This window comes from Biomphalaria glabrata, chromosome 7 (assembly GCF_947242115.1).
Source record: "Biomphalaria glabrata chromosome 7, xgBioGlab47.1, whole genome shotgun sequence".
Lineage (NCBI taxonomy): Eukaryota > Metazoa > Mollusca > Gastropoda > Planorbidae > Biomphalaria > Biomphalaria glabrata.
The window spans coordinates 47997272-48009184 of NC_074717.1; the positions used below are offsets into that span (position 1 = coordinate 47997272).

General features: G+C 32.9%; 1 long non-coding RNA gene across 1 annotated transcript; it reads left to right on the forward strand.

Annotated features, from left to right (window-relative positions):
• The first annotated feature begins 388 nt into the window (after positions 1 to 388).
• Positions 389 to 10841, forward strand: LOC129927282 (uncharacterized). The gene is made up of 5 exons (XR_008778930.1): positions 389 to 419; positions 1162 to 1300; positions 1537 to 1626; positions 2273 to 2361; positions 2840 to 10841. It is a non-coding gene; the product is annotated as an uncharacterized LOC129927282 (long non-coding RNA).
• Positions 10842 to 11913: the final 1072 nt, after the last annotated feature.

Consider the following 11913-nt stretch of genomic DNA (forward strand, 5'->3'; position numbering starts at 1 on the left):
TGTTCAGTATCCTCATTTTGTAATTAAACCTGATGCATGATGGACATTAATATTTTTACTTTATATTTTCATATGTTTCCAACTGTGAATTGCCTCTTACTTTAAAATTTAGCTCTAGCTGGATAACTTTGTGCAATAGAAAAAATTATGTTTAGATTTTGGAAATTATAATTTATGTGCTACATCTTAAATTCACTATATACTTGTAGAACTATTGCTTGGAATCTAATTGCAAGTTTCTACTGTCGACTGTCATACTAGATATGGTCTTATGACTGCATTAGAACCGAAACTATAATGGAATCTAATTGCAAGTTTCTACTGTTGACTGTCATACTAGATATGGTCTTATGACTGCATTAGAACCGAAACTATAATGTTTGCCCCCCCCCCCCTCCCTCCCTTCATATGGAAAGCAGGTAAATCTTTCATTTAGAGCCAAATTATATAACCCTTACTGTATTTATACAATAAAAGTGTACTGAGCATGTTATAGTAGAAAGAAGACACATTATAGAAATCTTATACATAAGAATTTGGATACCAAGAAAAAAAATCTTTTCTCTAGTGAAACTAGATCTGTATGGATAATGGTTTGCTTTTAATCTTTAACAATACAGCCAATCAACCTTACTGGTACATCTGGTAACAGGTACATCTCTTATGACTAAAATCACCAGTGTGTGTGTTTTGTATCAAGGATGTGCATGTTGTTGGTTTTGAAAAAATGTTTGATGTGACTGCCAAGGCTTTTTACAAATCTTTTGTATGTGTGTATGTGTTTTTTTTTCTATTTTTTTAAATTTTATATTGTAATCGGAATTCTTAAATGGTGGGAAAAATATGTAAACCACTATTTTGACTGTCAAAAACAGTAAACCTAAAAAAAATAAATTTTGTAGTTTTAAACAAATTGAATCACACTTATAACATATATAAAATATAGATTTATAACATATTGAATCACACTTATAATACATACAGGCTGGCTGCCTGGTCGTGTGGTATATTGTTTGGACTTCTCGATGGTCCTGGGTTAATACCCTGCCTGCTGTCATCCTGCTGGAAGTTAGGACTAGGAAGTAAATTATCTTCAACTCTGAAGGAACAACTAAAATATGTGAAACATTTTACAAACATTTTTTTGTCTTCCTTTCTCAGCACATACAACTCAATTTACTTCTATTGGCTGGAAATATTTAAAGCATGACAGTGGCGTAGGTAAATTACCAAATAGTGGATCTTATGTTGGATTGATCAGCCCTGATGAACTGACCTGACCATTGTAATTGAAACCATAGTGAGTAATAATTTCTTAAAAGCACTCTTCTTACCTCCCTCCCCTCCCCTTAAGATTCTAAAGAAAAAATTTGTCAGCATGTTACATTACTAGACTGTAAGACTCTTTATGACATATCTGTCAGACATACCTACAGGTTGGAAAACTTATCTATTTGACATACCTAGATGACATATTAACTCTGATTAATAAAAGAAAAAAGTTTTTCAGACACAATCACTTTATTTGTATTTCAGACTCATGACCACTCTATCTGTATAGGTCCTGGTATACCCTGGGATGATGTTCACCCACAACTTTTAACTTGAAATCTTAAAGGAAGTTTTGTAAGTATATTTCATTAGATTCTTCTGCTTAAAATAATTTATAACAATAAAGAAAAAGTTAAAGACTGCTATTGCATGAGGCTTGTATTTAAAAAAAAAAAAAGAAAATATAATTACTGACAAATGAATTCAAAAGTTTGATGTCAGCTGGCAGAATATGAACCTGGCACCATTATTATTATTATTATAGCTTTTATATAGCGCTACTTTCATGCTTATAGCATGCTCAGAGCGCTTTTTGGTCCAATCTCATTTGTGGACCGGTGGGGGGGAGGGGGTATCTAGGAGTTGGTTTTCTGTGCTGCCTTTGGGCGCTAGGTAAACACATCTCTGCCCGAGTCGGGTGTCGAACCTCGAGCCCCCTTCTAGGTAGCCAAGCCAAGTTCAAGCGCACTTGGCCTCTCGACCACGCTTCCCACCATTGTGAAAGATAATCCAGTGTGCATACTGCACAACCAGGCAGCCATCCAGTCTTAAAAAGAATGTGTTAATTAATCATTTTATTTAGTTTTAAATTAGACTGTTTTATGTTTTATTTGTATCTCTTTACTATGGACTTTCTTTTGTTTTAACAATAATTTATTACCAGTTATATAAATTTAGTAAAATGTTTGCATCTAAATATCACTACCATTGTTATCTTTAGGCTAAACTAACAAGCATGAATGTCTGGTACAGTAAGATAGGGTTAATGGTCAACCTGACATTATGGTTCGTTCATTGGGACAGCTAATGGTGAGTCAATTCTATTTTTAAATATTAAATTAATTTGATAATCTGATTCCTTTGACTCTTTTTGTATTAAGTATCAAACTTGGCAGTGAAACAAAGAGCAAGGAAAAGAAGCATAACTTAATTTATTTAGGTGATAGAGTAGCAGAGAAGGCCTAAAGTGTCTAATGCAGAACATTCTCAGGACATAAGCAATGTATTCATATCTTGTACCTTTGCTGAAATGTTAAAAGACAGAAATTTAAAGTAGGGAATCCACCTGGGAAATAGTTTAAAGAGTGTTGGTAGACAAAAAGATTTTAAAAAAATAACCATAGACTTGCAATGAAAAAAAAAAGAGCCTACTGCTGTGCCACACCAGTTGGTTAAAAGAAAGACTTAGCAAAAGAAAATCTGGAGATGCTTTAGTAATAAATAAGTCAGCACTTTAATATTGTATTCATATATATATATTCATATTATCACATTCCATCTTTCACAGTTTGTGTCTGACCAAGCAGTTCTCAAGTTAGGGCTTGATGAAGTCTACAAACTGACCATTATATCTACTGGACAAAAAAGGATCTTATATGTTTATTTTAAACCTGGTCAATGCCTATTTCTCCACTATTGTCGACATCTTGAGACATCACCATCGGCAGAAACCGAAGACGGCTGATACATTTGTGTGGGTGAAAAACTGAAGGCGTCGCTCGAAGACAGCTGATACATTTGTGTGGGTGAAAAACTCAAGGCTTCGCTCGAAGACAGCTGATACATTTGTGTGGGTGTAAAATTCAAGGCGTCGCCTGAAGACAGATGATACATCGTTTCCACGTGAGCGCTCGTCACCAACTTTTGACACGCTCTTGCATTGTCGAGGTTTCACCTTACATTGCTATACAGAAGGTCCTCCATTTAGACCTCTGTTCACTTATGGTCATTCTAATTTTTCAGAGACTTTACATATTTGGATTATCTAAGCTGAAGTTCTCCACTTAAGTACTGTTGGATTATTTATACGAATGTTCAAGTACTTTTGGATTATTGATCTTTGACGTTGAAGTTGGACTAACTTGTACCTATTGGCGCTCTCCTAGTCATCGTTGTACGACGAAGAAATAACACATGCCTGCATTACTACACTTACATTTTGGATTATCTTATTGGATTATTTGGATTACCTGTTGGACTTGTGTTAATTGTAAAGGTCAAGAGGAAATATTTTTTGACATTACTTGAGCATTTGAGCCATCTTATGGCATATGACTGGATTATTTTACTACTACTTTGATGCTCACATTGATGTGTATTCTCAATCGGATTACTTAGTTACCTTACCCATGGATTATTATTGAACTACTCAAGCTGTATTTGTATTTGACAAGCTACAAGAGAGGATTAATCTACATCAGTCTACAAAAGAAAGTCTGTAAGTTATAATTAAGGATTGAATATATTCATATGATTAATAAAGTACATTGATTTTGCTGTGGTATAGCAGTAATTGAAGTTGATTATATATAGAGTTAGTGATTGATAACTCTTGGAACCATATTAAATTGATTTTCATTTTTTATATTTGTTACCTTAAAGGGCGGTCGGCGTGGGTCTGTCTTATGTTTTGAGACTGAATCGGCACAATTTATTTGTTCCGTTCGTTTTCACTTCATCTGATAGGGATCTTTAGGGATTTTCTTGTTGTTCTCCTAGTCCTAATAAGGTCCGAGTAGACCAGCCTTGTTCAGTAGGGACTTCTAAATCATTTTGAAATTTTTTGTTTAGTGGTATATAGTTTTGTTTGTACAATCGTAGTGTGATTTCTCTTTGTATTCATATTGTTTGTTTGTGTAAGTCTTGTATTTACATATCTGTGATTCTCTTGTCAAAGTCTTCTATTTATTGATTTCTTTTAAAGCAGACTGTATTGTTATCTATATTGTTTTTGTGTTCGTCACCTATACTTTAATTTATCTCTTTATTCTCTCATTAATTAATTTTTTTTTCATTTTTTCACTGCACATTTAACATGTTACAAAGATATATTTGAAGTAATAATATTGTGTACATATATACTATCACTTGAATTAGAGCCTTATTTTTTGAGCTCTTGTACTTATTTTGTATTGACACATTTCTCGTACTCTGATTATTTTGTTGGTACATTTTGACGCAACACTTATTACTATTGACTCATTTGTACATTGTATTTTGCACACATTGATTACAAACTCAACACATTTATTGGCCATCTATTATTTAAATATCAAAGATACATGCAAAGTGAAACATTATTATTTGTATTTTGATAACTAAGCACTCACTACACAGTTAATACTACATACAGATTGGAATCCTATATATTTGTTGACTTTATACACATTGAAGATTATTTAATATTTATTGACATTATACACACTTGAAGCCTAAACCCATACCTATCAACAATGTCTACCTATGATAAAATCTTGGAGTTGGCCAGAGAAATGGAATTGAAGGGTGAAAAGAAAAGAGATTTTATCGAAAGAGAATTGGATGAATTAAAGAAGAAAGAACGTGAAGTAGCGGAACGAGATGAACGAGCGGCAGAAAGAGCGCATCAGAAAGAAATGAAAGAAATAGAGGGAAAAGTTGAGTTAGCTAAACTGGAAGCTGCAAAAGTGAATCCGAACATATTACAACCACTGACACAGCAAGCCAAACCATACGTCTCGAAGTTCCCTAAGTTCAATGAGAAAAACGAAACTCTTGAAAACTACATTGTGCAATTTGAGCACATAGCCTCAACGTATGACATGTCTCCTAGAGATATGGCCAAGCACCTACTCGCCAATCTTGCAGGTGAACCGCTGAACATAATAGCCACCCTGACACCTGAACAAAAGACTGACTACAAGGCTGTGAAAAACAGACTCCTCAAACACTTTGGCAAATCCGAGGACCACTACAGAAAACTCTTTCGAGACATCAGATTGCAAAAGAACGGTGATTACAACAGAATTATTTTTGAAATTAAGCAAAATATCTTAAAGTGGCTTGAACTCTCCAACTGTGATATGACGAGACCAGACCAAATCATTGATATGTTCTTAATTGACAGTGTACTATTGAATGTTACAGACAACATTTTCACTTTCCTGAAAGAGAAGAAAATTAAAAACGAAACAGAACTCATAACTAACCTGAATTTATTCAAAGACAGCCATCCCAATCACACCATCGACAGAAGAGACCATCATTAACACTGATTCAAGTAAATTCAAATACAGCAGCAACAATAAAACCTGCTTTAACTGCGGCATAAAGGGTCACATAAAGAGCCAATGTAGATCAATCAACAGAAGCACTTTCCAGTATCAAAGTGGCACATATCGAGACAATAAATATGACAACAGAAGAAACAGCAGAGCAACCCAAAGTTACAGCCCTAATGATAGAAGAAGGCAATACAACACCAACAACGATAATTACAACTTCCAGAACTATCAAAGAAGACAGCAATACAATACCAACAACTTTCAGAACTATCACAGACAATCCAGACGTGATGGCTACGAACGAAACAGATACAACAGAAATACTTCAAACAGATGGCAAAGTAACAGCAACAATAGAATCCATAGACGCCCTAGCAGTTATGACAACTCAGCCGCAACCATCGACACTCACGAACACGAACATGTAGCATTCATGAACTCAACTCCAGAAAATAATTCCTATCCATTACTTACAAACGGGCTGGACAACGCATCACGAAACAGTAACATTAGAACTGGAAACACACATGACACTAGTAGTTAGCAAGCTAGACATAGGGCAGCACAACATACAATTTTGTTTATTATACAATAGGATACAACACCATCACAAAATCACTAAATATCAGTAATATAACTAAACAATGACATTGTTCACATAAGTCAACAACTATAATTATCACACTATTTTACATAACACTAGCACCGTTAAGGACTCGTTAGCCAGTACAAGTGTAATTCATTGAATCTGTTGATGCCATATTCTACATATAACTTTGATTGTATTTGTACACATGACACTTCAAAAGGTCATATGTGCCCAATTTTTGCATATGTGTAAATTATTTTTCCAAGAGTCCATTTGAACAGAACGAAGTCATATTAAAACCTGAGTATGTGACACTATTTATTGAAATGTATTTTTCATTTTTTCAAATGTACATAACCTTTGTAAATTGTATAGATATGACTGTGACATTGATCTTCACTGATGAATTTATTTTTTCCCACATATCAGTTTTGAAGACTATTTGAGCTTAATTCGAGGCTTGAAACGATACACTTGATGATATGTAATGCAAACAATGATTTTTTGAAAAGAATATTGTATTTAATTAGTGAGATCTATTTGAGCATTACTGATGGCTTGAAAAATAATTGATACTGTGTAATGCAAACTGAATCTTTGAACTTTGAATAGAAGATTGTACTTAATATGAGAAGTATTGGAGCATTATTGATGGCTCATGAAGTAATATATATAATGTGTGATGTAATCGCTGATTTTTTTAGGAGAAGATTGTATTTAATATGAGAAAATTATTTGAGCATTATTGATGGCTCGTGAAGCAATACATTTGATGTGTGTCGTAGACACTGACTTTTTGAGAAGATTGTATTTAATATGAGAAAATTATTGGAGCATTATTGATGGCTCGTGAAGTAATATATTTGATGATGTGTGATGTAGACACTGATATTTTTTGAGGAGAAGATTGTATTTAATGACAAAACTTTTGGAGCATTATTGATGGCTCAAGCAGTATATTTTATATTATGTGATGATAACACTAATTTTGAGAAGAATATTGTATGGATATGAGAAAACTATCGAAGCATGATTAATGGCTCGAAGTAATATTCTTGATTTTTGAAAGAACATTGTACTTGATTCATGAAGACTATTGGAGCACTATTAATGGCTCGAAGTAACATATTTGATGTTACATAACGTGAAAAGCTGATTCATTTTTTCGAGAGAAGATTGTAACTTACACTTATGTTAAAAGAACTTGTGCTCACAGTAAGACATATGAGCCAAATGAATATCATGATAACGACCTTGATGCTTTAATATGCTTATGACTTTGATGATTTAAATATGTTCCTCATAAATCATCATTAAAGAATATATTTTCTTGACTTTCATGATTTAGTAGCATTGTCAAAACATTGCCATTATTTTTGTACATAAACCATTGAGACAACATAAATATTTATTATAGATACATTTCACTTGCATTGATTTATTTTAAAGAACATTGTCAATATCTTTTCATTTGACCATGTAACCATTGTCAATATTTTTCATTTGATTATGTAACCTGATGGGATAAACTAAGTATATTTGTATACGAGCATTTTTCATGGCTGCTCATTCCTTTGTAAAATTAATATTGAAAGCATTCTTTTGATAAATTGAGAATTTACTTTGAAATTTTGTGTAAAGAAACACTTGCTTTTTGAGTAATGTTGACAACTATGAGTATTGTCTACACAGACAAATATTTTTTCAAATATTGTAAGGTCAAATGAGACCATATATTAGTCTCATCAAATTTTTTGATGGCATGATAAGACATGTGCCAGAGATTATAGCACACATTGTACATTTGTATGGATTATTTCTCTCTCAAAAGATGTGACTATACATATAATAGTATTATTACTTAAATTTCAATTTCAAATTTCAAATTTTTTAGGGAAAGGGCGTAATGTCACAGTCTTAGTTGACATTGCATGATCTAAAGTTCACATCATGTTAATAGTTTAAAAGACACGTGGAATTCCTAATGTAGAAAACAGGAAGTAGAATGAATAAAGTTGACTTTGAAGTCAGTCAGTCAGTCAAGTAAAGCAGTCAAGTGAAGTCAAGTTAGAAGTCAAGTGTTATTCTTTGGACCGAGTGGTCAAGTATATTTTAGTCCGGGATGGACAGTAGCGACTTAGAAAAGTCTGTAGTAATTTCAGTTAGAAAGTAACTTGTGGGCAGTTGTTGCCAGTGGTCTTTTGAGACATGTATTAGTTAATCTATATTTCTACACAGTGTTGCCCGCTGAGATGCGGACATGATTTGTTGTTAACGTATTGGATACTTTTGATACCGCTGTTATGCGGATAGGATTATTATTTCTTGACTTGTAGCACTAACAAGGAGTGCAGTATATTATTATTATTATAGTAAAATAACTTCATGTTGTCTGCTGAACAGACTTGAGTCAGTCGTATAGTGTTTGTCTTGTCACGTGTCTAGAGTACTTCAGGAAGTAAGAACTCAATATTACACCATTCAACGTTCATTGACAGACCCCCTCCCTCCCAACCATTTCCTCTGCCTTATCTTGATGACTTTGACTTTAATTAGACATTAAGCTTTCCATGTGCTGAAATTTAGCATTGTAGAACGGGAAATAAATTGTCTATGACAGTTCAAAGTGTGTATAAATTTTTTTTGACGCACTCTGTAAATATATTGTATTCAGTGATTTTTTTATTTTACCATTTTCTAATATTAGTTTGTTAGCTCAATAACTATTAACCTTTTAGATTGTTATCTTTCGTAATGTTAAGACTAGAAAACAAGATCTCAAAATTATATTTAGGACGATGATTACAATTACTTAGTCAATTACTTAGATAAAATAATTATAAAACAAAAGTTATATAAAGACATAATTATACAATGTTTATATTTTGTATGTTCATAAAAATGTGTATAGCAGTGTTATGGAGTGTGTGTGTGTGGGTGTTTCCAAGGTAACGTTGAGAAATTAGCGATTGGTTGGCGGATATGCAGTGAGGATGGTGAAATTACAAAAATGGTCTAGTGTAATGCAAATTACCCAGGGATCTGAAACTGTACAGACAGGTTTTTTGTAGTGAGTTAGATTTTGTTTAAAATACCATTTTATATTATTGCTACTAGATTTATTTCATTTCATCTAGGTTAGTATTAGGGTTAGTGTTATGTTGTAATAAAAGTTATATTTAGTTTTGTTTCAAAAAAGAAGTTTTTTCAAGTTTCATATTAAATATATATATATCCAAGCAGCAGTTCTCACCAAACTGTCATACACTGGCAGAACTACCTTAAAAAAATGTTCTGCTGGAGGCTGGTGTGGGTAGTATAGAAGAAATACTTATCATTCAACATCTGTGATGGGTTGGAAAATTATCCCACATGGGGGGCGACTGCATGCCAAATATATCTTCAAGGATGGCGTAACGGGGTGCTCCTGTAAGCACTATAAAGATTAACTCAGGCACCTTTTTGCCATAGAGGAAAGTAGGTTGTAATAGGGTTTATGAAAACACTGCACCAATCTTTTATCTTCAGCATCATTATTATTATTAAACCATTACTCAAATTTTGCTTTGTTATTTTGCCATGTAGAGATTTACTGCTGCTGGGGTGAACAATGCTTAAAAAAATACAAATATGCTGTGTTTTTACTTTGGCCCAGCGGTGGCCCCCACATTTATGTCTTTTGTATTTTTCTATACCAGTTCTGTTACTATGCAAATGCAATAAAAAAAAAAATACAAGTTGTTGCACTATTGATATTTTTTATACTAATTTTTTATTTATATTATTAATTATTTATTATTATCTAAGCATCTGTTTGTATTTGAGCTGGGTAATGAATATAGATTCTTAAATTTAATTGTTGTTTGTTGCTTTCCTCACTTTTAAACTGTGACCATGTAAATTTTGTCTAGATGGAGAATGGTAATGTCTTAGTGTTAATGATTAGATTGAGAATGGTAATGTCTTAGTGTCATTGATAACAGTGAGAATGGTAATGTCTTAGTGTCAATGATAACAGTGAGAATGGTAATGTCTTAGTGTCAATCATTGCATTGAGAATGGTAATGTCGTAGTGCCAATGATAACAGTGAGAATGGTAATGTATTAGTGTCATTGATTAGATTGAGAATGGTAATGTCTAGTGTCACTGATTAGATTGAGAATGGTAATGTCTTAGTGTCAATGATAACAGTGAGAATGGTAATGTCTTAGTGTTATTGATTAGATTGATAATGGTAATGTCTTAGTGTCAATGATTACATTGAGTATAGTAATGTCTTAGTGCCAATGATAACAGTGAGACAATCATTAGATTGAGGATGGTAATGTCTTAGTGTCAATGGTGTAACACTATGATTAGAGTGAGATGAACGAGATGATTTCAGTTCACGTGAAAATGGGTCTTACACATTGTCTAGCAAAGAGGTACCATTTTTTATCACATGACCACGTTTTTTTAGTAAGTTAGCGCCATGATGTATCAAGAGACGTAGGTGTCTCTGTTTTATGAAATTGGATTAAATAATATGAGTACCTAAGTGGACATTTTTCTATGGATGTAGTTTGTATTTGATGTGAAATAATTCGTGATGATATTGTATGGCTGAGATTGCCTACTTTCTGAACTATTATTTGATGTAATAAATATTTGTCTGACAGAGAGGAGTTTGTAATTATTTTATCCATAATATGTGATGTGTTTAATTAAGGATACAAGAACACTACATCAAGGCCAGAAGAGGCCCTTATACCATTCAATCAACATTCACACCATTCAAGACGGTACAAATAGTTAGATTGAGAATGGTAATGTCTTAGTGTCAATGATTACATTGAGAATAGCAATGTCTTAGTGTCAATGATTACATTGAAAATGGTAATGTCTTAGTGTCGATGATTACATTAAGAATGGTAATGTCTTAGTGTCAATGATTACATTGAGAATGGTAATGTCTTAGTGTCATTGATTACATTGAGAATGTTATGTCAATGATTAGATAGAGAATGAAAACATCTTAACGTCATTGATCAGATTGAGAATGGTAATGACTTAGTGTCAATGATTAGATTGAGAATGGTAATGACTTAGTGTCAATGATTAGATTGAGAATGGTAATGACTTAGTGTCAATGATTAGATTAAGAATGGTAATGTCTTAGTGTCAATGATTAGATTGAGAATGGTAATGTCTTAGTGTCAATGATTAGATTGAGAATGGTAATGTCTTAGTGTCAATGATTAGATTGAGAATGGTAATGTCTTAGTGTCATTGATTAGATTAAGAATGGTAATGTCTTAGTGTCAATGATTAGATTAAGAATGGTAATGTCTTAGTGTCAATGATTAGATTGAGAATGGTAATGTCTTAGTGTCAATGATTTCATTGAGAATGGTAGTGTCTTAGTGTCAATGATTACACTGAAAATGTTATGTCAATAATTAGATTGATTATGGTAATGTCTTAGTGTCGATGATTACATTGAGAATGGTAATGTCTTAGTGTCAATGATTAGATTGAGAATGGTAATGACTTAGTGTCAATGATTACATTGAGAATGGTAATGTCTTAGTGTCAATGATTAGATTGAGAATGGTAATGACTTAGTGTCAATGATTAGATTGAGAATGGTAATGACTTAGTGTCAATGATTAGATTAAGAATGGTAATGTCTTAGTGTCAATGATTAGATTGAGAATGGTAATGTCTTAGTGTCAATGATTAGATTGAGA